The sequence below is a fragment of the Mixophyes fleayi genome, chromosome 2 (genome assembly GCF_038048845.1).
Source record: "Mixophyes fleayi isolate aMixFle1 chromosome 2, aMixFle1.hap1, whole genome shotgun sequence".
Taxonomy (NCBI): domain Eukaryota; kingdom Metazoa; phylum Chordata; class Amphibia; order Anura; family Limnodynastidae; genus Mixophyes; species Mixophyes fleayi.
Window position 1 is genome coordinate 58904740 of NC_134403.1, and position 10516 is coordinate 58915255.

The 10516-nt window shown below is 45.1% G+C and overlaps 1 long non-coding RNA gene across 1 annotated transcript; it reads right to left on the bottom strand.

The window, feature by feature from the left end:
• Nucleotides 1–646: 646 nt before the first annotated feature.
• On the bottom strand, nt 647–1194 carry LOC142140098 (uncharacterized). The gene is made up of 3 exons (XR_012688292.1): nt 1008–1194; nt 777–902; nt 647–680 (listed from the first exon to the last, which is right to left on the bottom strand). It is a non-coding gene; the product is annotated as an uncharacterized LOC142140098 (long non-coding RNA).
• Nucleotides 1195–10516: the final 9322 nt, after the last annotated feature.

Below are 10516 nucleotides of genomic sequence, written 5' to 3' on the forward strand. Positions count from 1 at the left end.
CAAATGGACGATTATCGCCTCATTTGGTCGGTTGTACCGTTTAATATTTTCGTTCCAATCTCGTTTCCGCTGTGTAGTGTGTATAAACTTCCGACCGATCCACGACAATCCTCTGATACTTCCTCGACCTGGGGAGCATGTGTATGTAAATTTTTTATGTCAATCCCAGTCCCACGTGGTGCGGAATCCGCACATCACAGGCTTGTGTTTTGTATAGATGTGTATTGCACCTGTCTGGCTGCAAACCGTTACACGTGTATAAATCACGTGGGTTATTACCCTTTGCATCTATGTTGGCAATCATTTCTCATTTAACCTTTATAAAGTTTAAAAATTATGAAAGTCATATTAACCTTTATTAAATAATATTTATAAAATACTCTGAATGAACCACACAGTGTTAATGCAACAGTTTTTTTGCAGGTAAAAGAAATAACAATATAAAATTTGTATAGTACAATATGAAACGTGAAAAAAAAAATAGTATTACAGTGAAAGGGTGCTACTGGTTTGTGGCACAACAGTTGCAAACAGCATATACATGTCATCAGAAGTATTATCAAGCTTTTTGATTTTTTTCTTAATGTTGGCAATATTTCCTTTCATTTCTTTAAAATAATCGTTGAGCTTGGCAACATTTTTTTCTTCTTCCAAACTTTTATCGGATATGACGATGGTATCTATGAAGCAAGAAAGTAAAAATGTTTTACCATTACGCTTCTATATCTGTAATAAAGTTAATACAAGTTTTATTCCAACACCTGAAATGTGCTCACCTTGCACACTGCTCGAGATCAGTTTGTGTTGTGGTCCCTCTGGCACATTTATTTTTTCTTGTTTTATAACAGGTGTTATTACATCTATGGTATCTACAGTGGCCTTGTCACCGTTAATTCTTGCTTCTGACAAAACAATAATCATACGTTTGCATTGGTTCATGTGACAGTAGAATGAAATACATAAAGTCCTTCAAACAGGTACACTACACGACTACACGTGCTACTTACTTTTTTTAATGTTTCTACGGATTCGCTCCAGTCTCCTAGCCTCTTTATTTTTAAGGTCCAACCACCTCTTCTGGACTTGGAATTTATTTCTTTTCTTTCCAAGTTTTTCCTTCAGTAATCGCAGTAGTTTTTGCATTATCAATTCCTTTCTATTATTAACTTTTCTGTACTTTCGCTTTTGACAGTCGTAGTCGTACTGGTCCAATACTTTTACCATCATCTCCATCTTTCTTGGGCTCATTGACTTTGCTCTTTTAACTGCAGTACATTCTTCTTGAGCATCTCCATCCCCCACCTTAACTTTTCCAACATTTGTTGGCCCTTCCACCACCATTTGTGACTGCGTCTCCGTCTCCATTGCCTCAACCCCCACTAACACCTTTTCTTCATTCGCCATCTTCTCACGTTCCTCTGCACCAGACAGGCTCCTCTATAATTTTATACACTCAGACATGGGCGTTTGTTTAGAGAATGGAGCATTGTGGGTGATAACTATTCGTGTATAATAACCTCATGTATGGATTTTTTTTTCCCTATAACTGTAACCCGTTCATGACCATTACATACGAAGGGATTTTACGATTCTTCGGAGCTGTACATTCGTTCACATATACGGTAAGTTATTTCTGATTGGTACATACATGTGTACTTGCATTGGTTTATTGTACAGCACAGATGGGACTTATGTTTCTTTTTATTATACCCAAACAGAACACAATGACTTACGAAAGAAATGCTGACTTAATGAAGGATTTTATTGAGACCTACAGGGCTCACCCATGTTTGTGGAAAGCCAAATCCAAGGAGTATTCTAACCGAATGATGCGAAACATTGCGATGCAAGAGCTTGTAAAAGCATGTCTGCCATATCACCCTGGAGCAACTGTTGAATGGGCAAAAAGCAAGATCCAGAACCTTAGGACTGTGTATAAAAAAGAATTAAATAAAGTTGAAGCAGCAAAAAAATCTGGAGCTGCAGCTGAAGACGTGTATGTGCCAAAGCTATGGTACTTTGATATGTTACACTTTGTGAGGGACCAAGAAACACCACATACGTCCACTAGCAGCATGCCCACAGACAGCAGTTCATCCCCAGAGGTAGAGCAAGCATCTGTATACCTGCAAGCGGCACCGTAAGTACAGTACATTATGATGTTGTCATGTAACAGATTTATTCATGTTCAAACAATCAACAACACAATAACAATGCATAACATGTATATAAACAGTCATAAGCAATCATTCCGCCATGGCACGACACCATCACCATTGAAATACGTAAGGCACGTTTCACGATTTAATTTTGCCAATGAACTACTATTTTTAGAGTGTCCACACTCTAATGGTGTCAAGCCCACTACCTCCATGTCCTCGGCATTACTTTCCACATTGATCTGAGTGGTACGTCCACTGTTGCTTTTACGCCGCAGAAAGTTATGCAGAACACAACAGGCCGCCATTACTTTGTCGACTTTGTCCAAACGCAGGATTATTGTAGAATGAAAAACTCGGAACCTGTAACTTAGAATCCCAAAGGTATTTTCAACTACACGCTGAGCACGTGACAGTCTGTAATTAAATATACGCCTTTCAATGGTCAGATTTCTTTGAGGGTACGGTTTTAAAACATTGTTGTGCAATGCAAGGGTGTCATCTGCCACAAACACAAAGTTTAGTCCATATTTTGTGCTACTCTGCGATGGAGGGTTTAGGGCATTGTTTTGTAGTTTGCTATGGAAGGTAGTATGCTCCAATGCACCTCCATCTGAGACTCTTCCATTTTTTCCAATGTCCACAAATAGGACTTCATAGTTCGCATCCACTATGGCCACTAAAATAATGCTAAAAAAAACCCTTTGTAGTTATAGTAGAAAGATCCACTGTTAGATGGTGGCATGATTCGGACATGTTTGCCATCAATGGCACCACCGCAATTTGGGAAAGTCCATAGTCTCTCAAAGCCTTCCGCTATCACTTTCCAGCCTTCCTCTGTCGATGGAAACTGAAACATAAAGATGTGTAAATAGTTTACATTTGAACATGCAGGCAATTGCATTCCCTCATTCGTTTGCTCCTTTTCAGCCTGCACTACTGTCTGATGGGCTCTTGCTGGAAGTTGAAGACCAGGATGCTACAACAATTAATAGCACTCCACGTGCAAGCCAGCTAACTGCTGACAGGCAAGATGTGACCCAAGCTGATACACCAGCAAAAAACAATCAGAAGCGAAAGAGACGCAGAATAAATGAAATACAAGAAACTGATGCACTTGCTGAAAAGATGATTGATTGCGCTAACACTCTGATAACAAAAACAAAGGAACAGGACACATTTGATTTCCTCGGAGCAACAATAGCTAGCAAAATGAGAAGTAGTAGCAAGCGCATACAAGCTGAAATGGAGCGGCTGCTGTGCGACCTCATGTGTAGGGCTACCGCTGAAGATTTGTGGCCGGACACATTTATTTCCACAACTAACCATAGACACAAACAAGCATACACATTTCAGACAGCACAGTTGCAGCATGGTACCATGGGTGGACAAAGCGGCATGTCTCAACCTTGTATGACATCCACGCCATTAGCATCAGTAAGGATGCCACATTACGCAGGGAATACATCTGGTATGGACACAAGCAAAATTTTGCACTACCAACAATTATAAACTATTGCTCTGGTCCAAACAATTTATGAATTGCACATTCCAAGTTAAATGTATTTTTACAATGTTATATATGTTAATATGTAAACCGCTATTTTTACAATAAATACTATTGCTTTTCACCAACCCTCATATACTGGTCACTGAGAACTTCGATGATAGCATCACAGGTGTCAGGTATTATCAGGCCAAGAGCTTGGGGTGAAAATCTTAGTGTTGCCACCAGTCTTTGCTCTGGTGGTATGGTTCTCCTTAATTGGGTGTTCTCCCTCTGGATGAGAGGGGTTACTAGTTGGAGCAGTTCCTGAAAAGTTGAATCATTCATACGAAGAAAATTCTTGAAATCATCTGGGTTGTTTTCCCGTATATCCTGTAGCAGGGGCATATGAGAGAACGTGTCTCTCCTCTTGAACCAATCTTTGCTCCAACAAGATCTACTCTTTCTCCTTCTTTCTCTTTGGTTCCCTACCAGCAGTCTTCTTGCCACAGCAAGCAGGAGAAGTGCAGTTGCTTGTTCTTCTACTACTGTAGCCATCAGGGCCGGACTGGGACTAAAAATCAGCCCTGGCATTTAAAGCACACAGGCCCACCTCTGTTCATAAGCTGGAAAAAAAAAGTGTGCCGCAGTGCAGTGGCGGTGCCGCCAAAGGCGTAGCTACATTATGTTGGGGGCATGGTCAAAATGGTGCGTTGATTCATACATTATAATAAAACATTACATTTATCAGACCCTCCCCATCCACATTACGCCACCCCCCCAGATACATTATGACACCCCCAGCCCACTGTACTTATCTATGCTTCTGATGCTGCTGACATTCCTGTAGAGTGAGCAGGGAAGCTCTTAGTCTCATGAGATTAATAAATCTCGTGAGACTTAGAGCTCCTCGGCTTGCTCTGCAGGCTGTGCCCTGTCCGGGACGGAGCACAGATCCTCCTGCTTACCAACTGGATTAAGGCTCGGGGGGCCCGGGCACTTAAGTCAGGGGGGCTCCTATGATGCAATTTGGCTATTAGACAAATTTTTGACAAATACAAAGGCAATACAGTGTGCACTACTGTTAGGTGCACGCAGTTCTGCCTTAACAAGCAGTACAGTGTGAAGTAGGACATATCTCCCAACTGTCCTTGTTGTCAGACCAAATCCTGACTAAGCGGGACAGTCACCCATCAAATTCAGAACAGTTGGCAGACTGTCCTGGTCTCTCCTACCTGTCTTGTCATGGTCACCACTTGTGGCTGCTGGTGTCTTTAGATCAGTTGCTGCTTGTCTGGATCCTGGAATGTTGGATGCCCTATTTGGAGAAAAAAATGAGCAGATGAAATTTAGCCCTGGTGTTAAATCAATATAGCATCCATTTTTTAAAATTAGGCCTCACTGCAGCCACAACATTAAAGTACTAGTATTCACATTTGATAAATAAAACTATTTCCCTCTCTCCAAAGCACCCCAGCATTAAATTAAAAATCCAATCACCCCATCTGAAATTGATAGGCCCCACTATTAAATTGCCCCCATCTTCACCCCACAAATAGAATAGCACCCAATAATTAGCCCCCACCTGCAATTCCCTATTAGATTAACAGCCTTCCTCCCACATTATATTAAGAGCTACCCATACACACATTATGGTGTCACACAAATAGATAGATACCCTGTCACACAAATAAATAGATACCCTGTCACACAAATAAATAGATACCCTGTCACACAAATAAATAGATACCCTGTCACACAAATAAATAGATACCCTGTCACACAAATAAATAGATACCCTGTCACACATATAGCTTCCCTGTCCACATATAGCTCCCCTGTCACACATATAGCTTCCCTGTCACACATATAGCTTCCCTGTCACACATATAGCTCCCCTGTCCACATATAGCTTCCCTGTCACACATATAGCTCCCCTGTCACACATATAGCTCCCCTGTCACACATATAGCTCCCCTGTCACACATATAGCTCCCCTGTCACACATATAGCTTCCCTGTCACACATATAGCTTCCCTGTCCACATATAGCTTCCCTGTCACACATATAGCTCCCCTGTCACACATATAGCTCCCCTGTCACACATATAGCTCCCCTGTCACACATATAGCTCCCCTGTCCACATATAGCTCCCCTGTCCACATATAGCTTCCCTGTCACACATATAGCTTCCCTGTCACACATATAGCTCCCCTGTCACACATATAGCTCCCCTGTCACACATATAGCTCCCCTGTCCACATATAGCTCCCCTGTCCACATATAGCTTCCCTGTCACACATATAGCTTCCCTGTCACACATATAGCTTCCCTGTCACACATATAGCTCCCCTGTCACACATATAGCTCCCCTGTCACACATATAGCTCCCCTGTCACACATATAGCTCCCCTGTCACACATATAGCTCCCCTGTCACACATATAGCTTCCCTGTCCACATATAGCTCCCCTGTCCACATATAGCTCCCCTGTCACACATATAGCTTCCCTGTCACACATATAGCTTCCCTGTCACACATATAGCTCCCCTGTCCACTTATAGCTTCCCTGTCACACATATAGCTCCCCTGTCACACATATAGCTCCCCTGTCACACATATAGCTCCCCTGTCACACATATAGCTCCCCTGTCACACATATAGCTCCCCTGTCCACATATAGCTCCACTGTCACACATATAGCTCCCCTGTCACACATATAGCTCCCCTGTCCACATATAGCTCCCCTGTCACACATATAGCTTCCCTGTCACACATATAGCTCCCCTGTCACACATATAGATCCCCTGTCCACATATAGCTCCACTGTCCACATATAGCTCCCCTGTCACACATATAGCTTCCCTGTCCACATATAGCTCCCCTGTCCACATATAGCTTCCCTGTCACACATATAGCTCCCCTGTCACACATATAGCTTCCCTGTCCACATATAGCTCCCCTGTCACACATATAGCTCCCCTGTCACACATATAGCTCCCCTGTCCACATATAGCTCCACTGTCACACAAACTACCCCCTCCCTCTTACCTTGTGCGCTCCGCAGCGCGCTGTACAGTCTCTCCTAACACATGGGACGGCACCTATCACATGGTGCTCGTCCCATGTGACATCTCCAGAGCCATTCATAGGAGAGAGGGGAGGAGCGACCACACCAGGAAGTAAGTGTAGTGCCGACCCCACTGCTCAGCACACAGACTGTCATGCTGAATTCTGGCATGACAGTCTGTGTGCTGAGTGATGGGGCCGGCCAGCTAGCAACCGGCCCATCTGGCCATCGGCCCTTCTGGCATTTGCCAGAAGTGCCAGATGGCCAGTCCGGCCCTGGTAGCCATTGTAGGTTTACAAATAGGAATGAATGAAGAGACAGCGTAGCCTTCTGTTTTTATGCTGTTTTGGGAGTTAACTATAGTGAAAGCCCTGCCCCTTTATGCTAATGTCTTTGGTATCTCGCTACATTTCCCGCAAATGTCACTGCAGTGTGTACGAAATTTAAATCATTGTTCACGACAACATGGCTGTAAAAAGTTGCTAAAGGGACGTCCGCTCTTCCCTTTAATGTCCTAAACAAGGCTAGTGTGTATGCAGTCCATAGACCGAGCGATCGGACCATCGGTCGCATGTAAAATCGCTCGGCATAAAAAGTTGGTCGAAATTTCTGTAGTGTGTACCCAGCTTTACTCTGGCAGGATGAATCTGAACACCTCATCGCCGACTCACTGACAAGACTGACACCTTCAAACAAAGACTTTCCTCAGTTGCGGCACATGAAGAACCCGGCAGTGGGTGATGATGTCACCTTGAAGAGACTGAATGTGATCCGAGTTCTTAAGGTAGTAATTTAAGGAGGCGCCACCTTACAAGGAACATGCTTTAGTAATTAACCTTGTATAGGCGGCGCTTCCTTAAATTACTACCTTAAGAACTCGGATCACATTCAGTCTCTTCAAGGTGATGTTATCGCCCACTGCCAGGTTCTTCATGTGCCGCAACTGAGGAAAGTCTTCGTTTGAAGGTGTCAGTCTTTTCAGTCAGTCGGCGATGAGGTGTTCGGTTTCATCCTGCCGGGGTAAGTAGTGTTGTGTTTTACAGCTTCGGAAAATAGTACCCAAGCCAACTCTTTGTGTTAGCTATATGTGTTTGCAGTAAATGGATCTGATTCATCAAGGAATGTAAATGCTGCAAATTTAATTTGTGCATTCCCAGAACTGGACCATATGCAACTAAATGCAGCAAGGCTCAATTCATCGTCGTACGCAAATGACACTTACAACAGCCTACGATTTCTGGCAGGTATCGGGCGGGGAAAGGGCATTTGTCCATAGTCAATGTACAGTAAGAAGGGCATGCTAAACTCGAGTGCAGGCATCCATGTGCAGGGGGGGCTGGCAATTTTTAGTCAGGGGGCAAGACCAGCGTCGGACTGGGCTGGCGGGGAGCCGGGGGATCCACTGGTAGGCCCTGATGCCAGATAGCTCCGCCCTCTTCGGTGGTGGGGCGGGGCTAAAAAAAATATTCCTCTGCCCTTGACTAATTGGTGGCAGTGGGGGCCAGGTGCAGCGTGGGGGAAAGTGGGGTCAGTGTGGCAGTGGGTGGCTGATCCCTCCTCAGGGACCAGCCACTTTTGCTAAACAGGAAACAGGAAGTAGCGTGCATTCCACTGTGGAATGCACGCTACCTCCTGTTTCGCTTCTGATTGCACAGGGAGCATGGAGCATCGCAGACAGGAGGCTCCAGCAATAAGGTAAGTATGAATGAAAGGGGGGGCCTGCTATTAGTGAGTGTGACAGGGGAGAGGGGGCTGCTATTTGTGTGAGTGACAGGGGAGGGGGGGGCTGCTATTTGTGTGAGTGACAGGGAAGAGGGGCCTTGCTATTTGTGTGATTGACAGGGAAGAGGGGCCTTGCTATTTGTGTGATTGACAGGGGAGGGGGACCCTGCTATTTGTGTGTGACAGGGGAGGAGGCCCTGCTATTTTTGCTAGTGACAGGGAAGAGAGGGCACTGCTATTTGTGCTAGTGACAAGAAAGTGGGATCCTGCTATTTGTGCTAGTGACAGGGAAGAGGGGGCCCTGCTATTTGTGCTAGTGAGAGGGAAGAGGGGGCCCTGCTATTTGTGCTAGTGACAGGGAAGGGGGCCCTGCTATTTGTGTGGCTGACAGGGGAGGGGGCTGCCATAATGTGTGAGGGAGTGTTTTTTTTAATATAATGTGTGATATGAGGGGAAGGAGTGGGGTATTAAATGTTGGTGCTGTTGATTAAATTATAGGGATGTTTGGAGTTTTCTAAATTTCATGTACCCATTTTTTTTTCCAATAGGGCCCCCAACATTCCAAGGATTCAGATAAGCAGAAACTGATCTAAGACACCAGCAGCCACAGGTGGTGAAATGACAAGAACAGATAGGAGAGACCAGGACAATCTGCCAACTGTCCTGAATCTGGTTGTCACTCACCGGACTGTGAGTGCTACTTCTCGTATGTTTAGGAACCGTGGCCGTCCGCCATCCTGAGGGTCTGCGCATGTGCAGCCCTTTCAAGCCTTCGGTATCTGTTGCTTTTCATTAATTGGCTGATTAGGCAACACTCCCTATTTAAAGCACCTGTGGTCAATACCTCGTTGCCTGATCTTGGAGTCTCATTCCCATGAGCCTCTGAAGGTGTTCCTGTGTTTCCTTGTGTATTCAGCTCCTGCTGATTCCTGTTATTTCTATTGTGGTTTCCAGACCACTTCAACTCTCCTGTGTTCATCGTGTCTACACCAGCTGATTCCTATCCGCTGCCTCTGTTGTTTCTACAGAGTTCCTACTCACTTCAACTCTCCTGTGTTCATCGTGTCTACACCAGCTGATTACTATCCGCTGCCTCCGTTGTTTCTACAGAGTTCCTACTCACTTCAACTCTCCTGTGTTCATCGTGTCTACACCAGCTGATTCCTATCCGCTGCCTCCGTTGTTTCTACAGAGTTCCTACTCACTTCAACTCTCCTGTGTTCATCGTGTCTGCACCAGCTGATTCCTATCCGCTGCCTCCGTTGCTTCTACAGAGTTCTTGCTCGCCTCAACTCCCCGGTGTTCATCGTGTCTGCAGCCAGCTGATTCCTATCCGCTGCCTCCGCTGCTTCTACAGAGTTCCTGCTCACCTCAACTCCCCGGTGTTCATCGTGTCTGCAGCCAGCTGATTCCTATCCGCTGCCTCCGTTGCTTCTACAGAGTTCCAGCTCATCTCAACTCTCCTGTGTTCATCGGGTCAGCGCTCCGCTGCTTCCATCTCTGCTACTGGAGTTCAGACCGCCTCGACTCTCCCGTGTTCTTCAAGTTCCAGTTCCATTTACTACTGCTTCCAGAGTATTGCCTCGTTCATGATGGTTTACCTGCCGTGCGCTGCACCAACTTGATTACCGCTTCCACCTTCCAGTGATCTCTCCTCCTGCCGGCCTTCAGCCGTTCAAGTATCCCTGCACGCCTCTCTGACAGCCTGCTCTCCTGAACCGCGGTATGCATACTTCTCATTGACTATGCTGGTGTATTGCATATCTAGCTGGACTGTGTTGTGTTCTCCTCCGGAGTCCTCTTTCCACTGAGACTTTTGCTACCATTGACTTTGTCTCCTATTTGCCTGGATTGTTATTGTGACTTTGTATACTTTAGCAGTGCTGCTCTGTTATCATTGTGTTATGATATCATCGTGGGATCAAGTTCTGTGTACCCGTGTATACTCTGCATAGCATTTATCTCCTCGTGTCCTCCTCACATATATATTGCAGTGGTACAACTTGCTATAGGCAGACCACTGATTCCAGTTCCCTGTGACACCAGTTTCAAGTATCCTCTCACATAGCAGTGGTACAA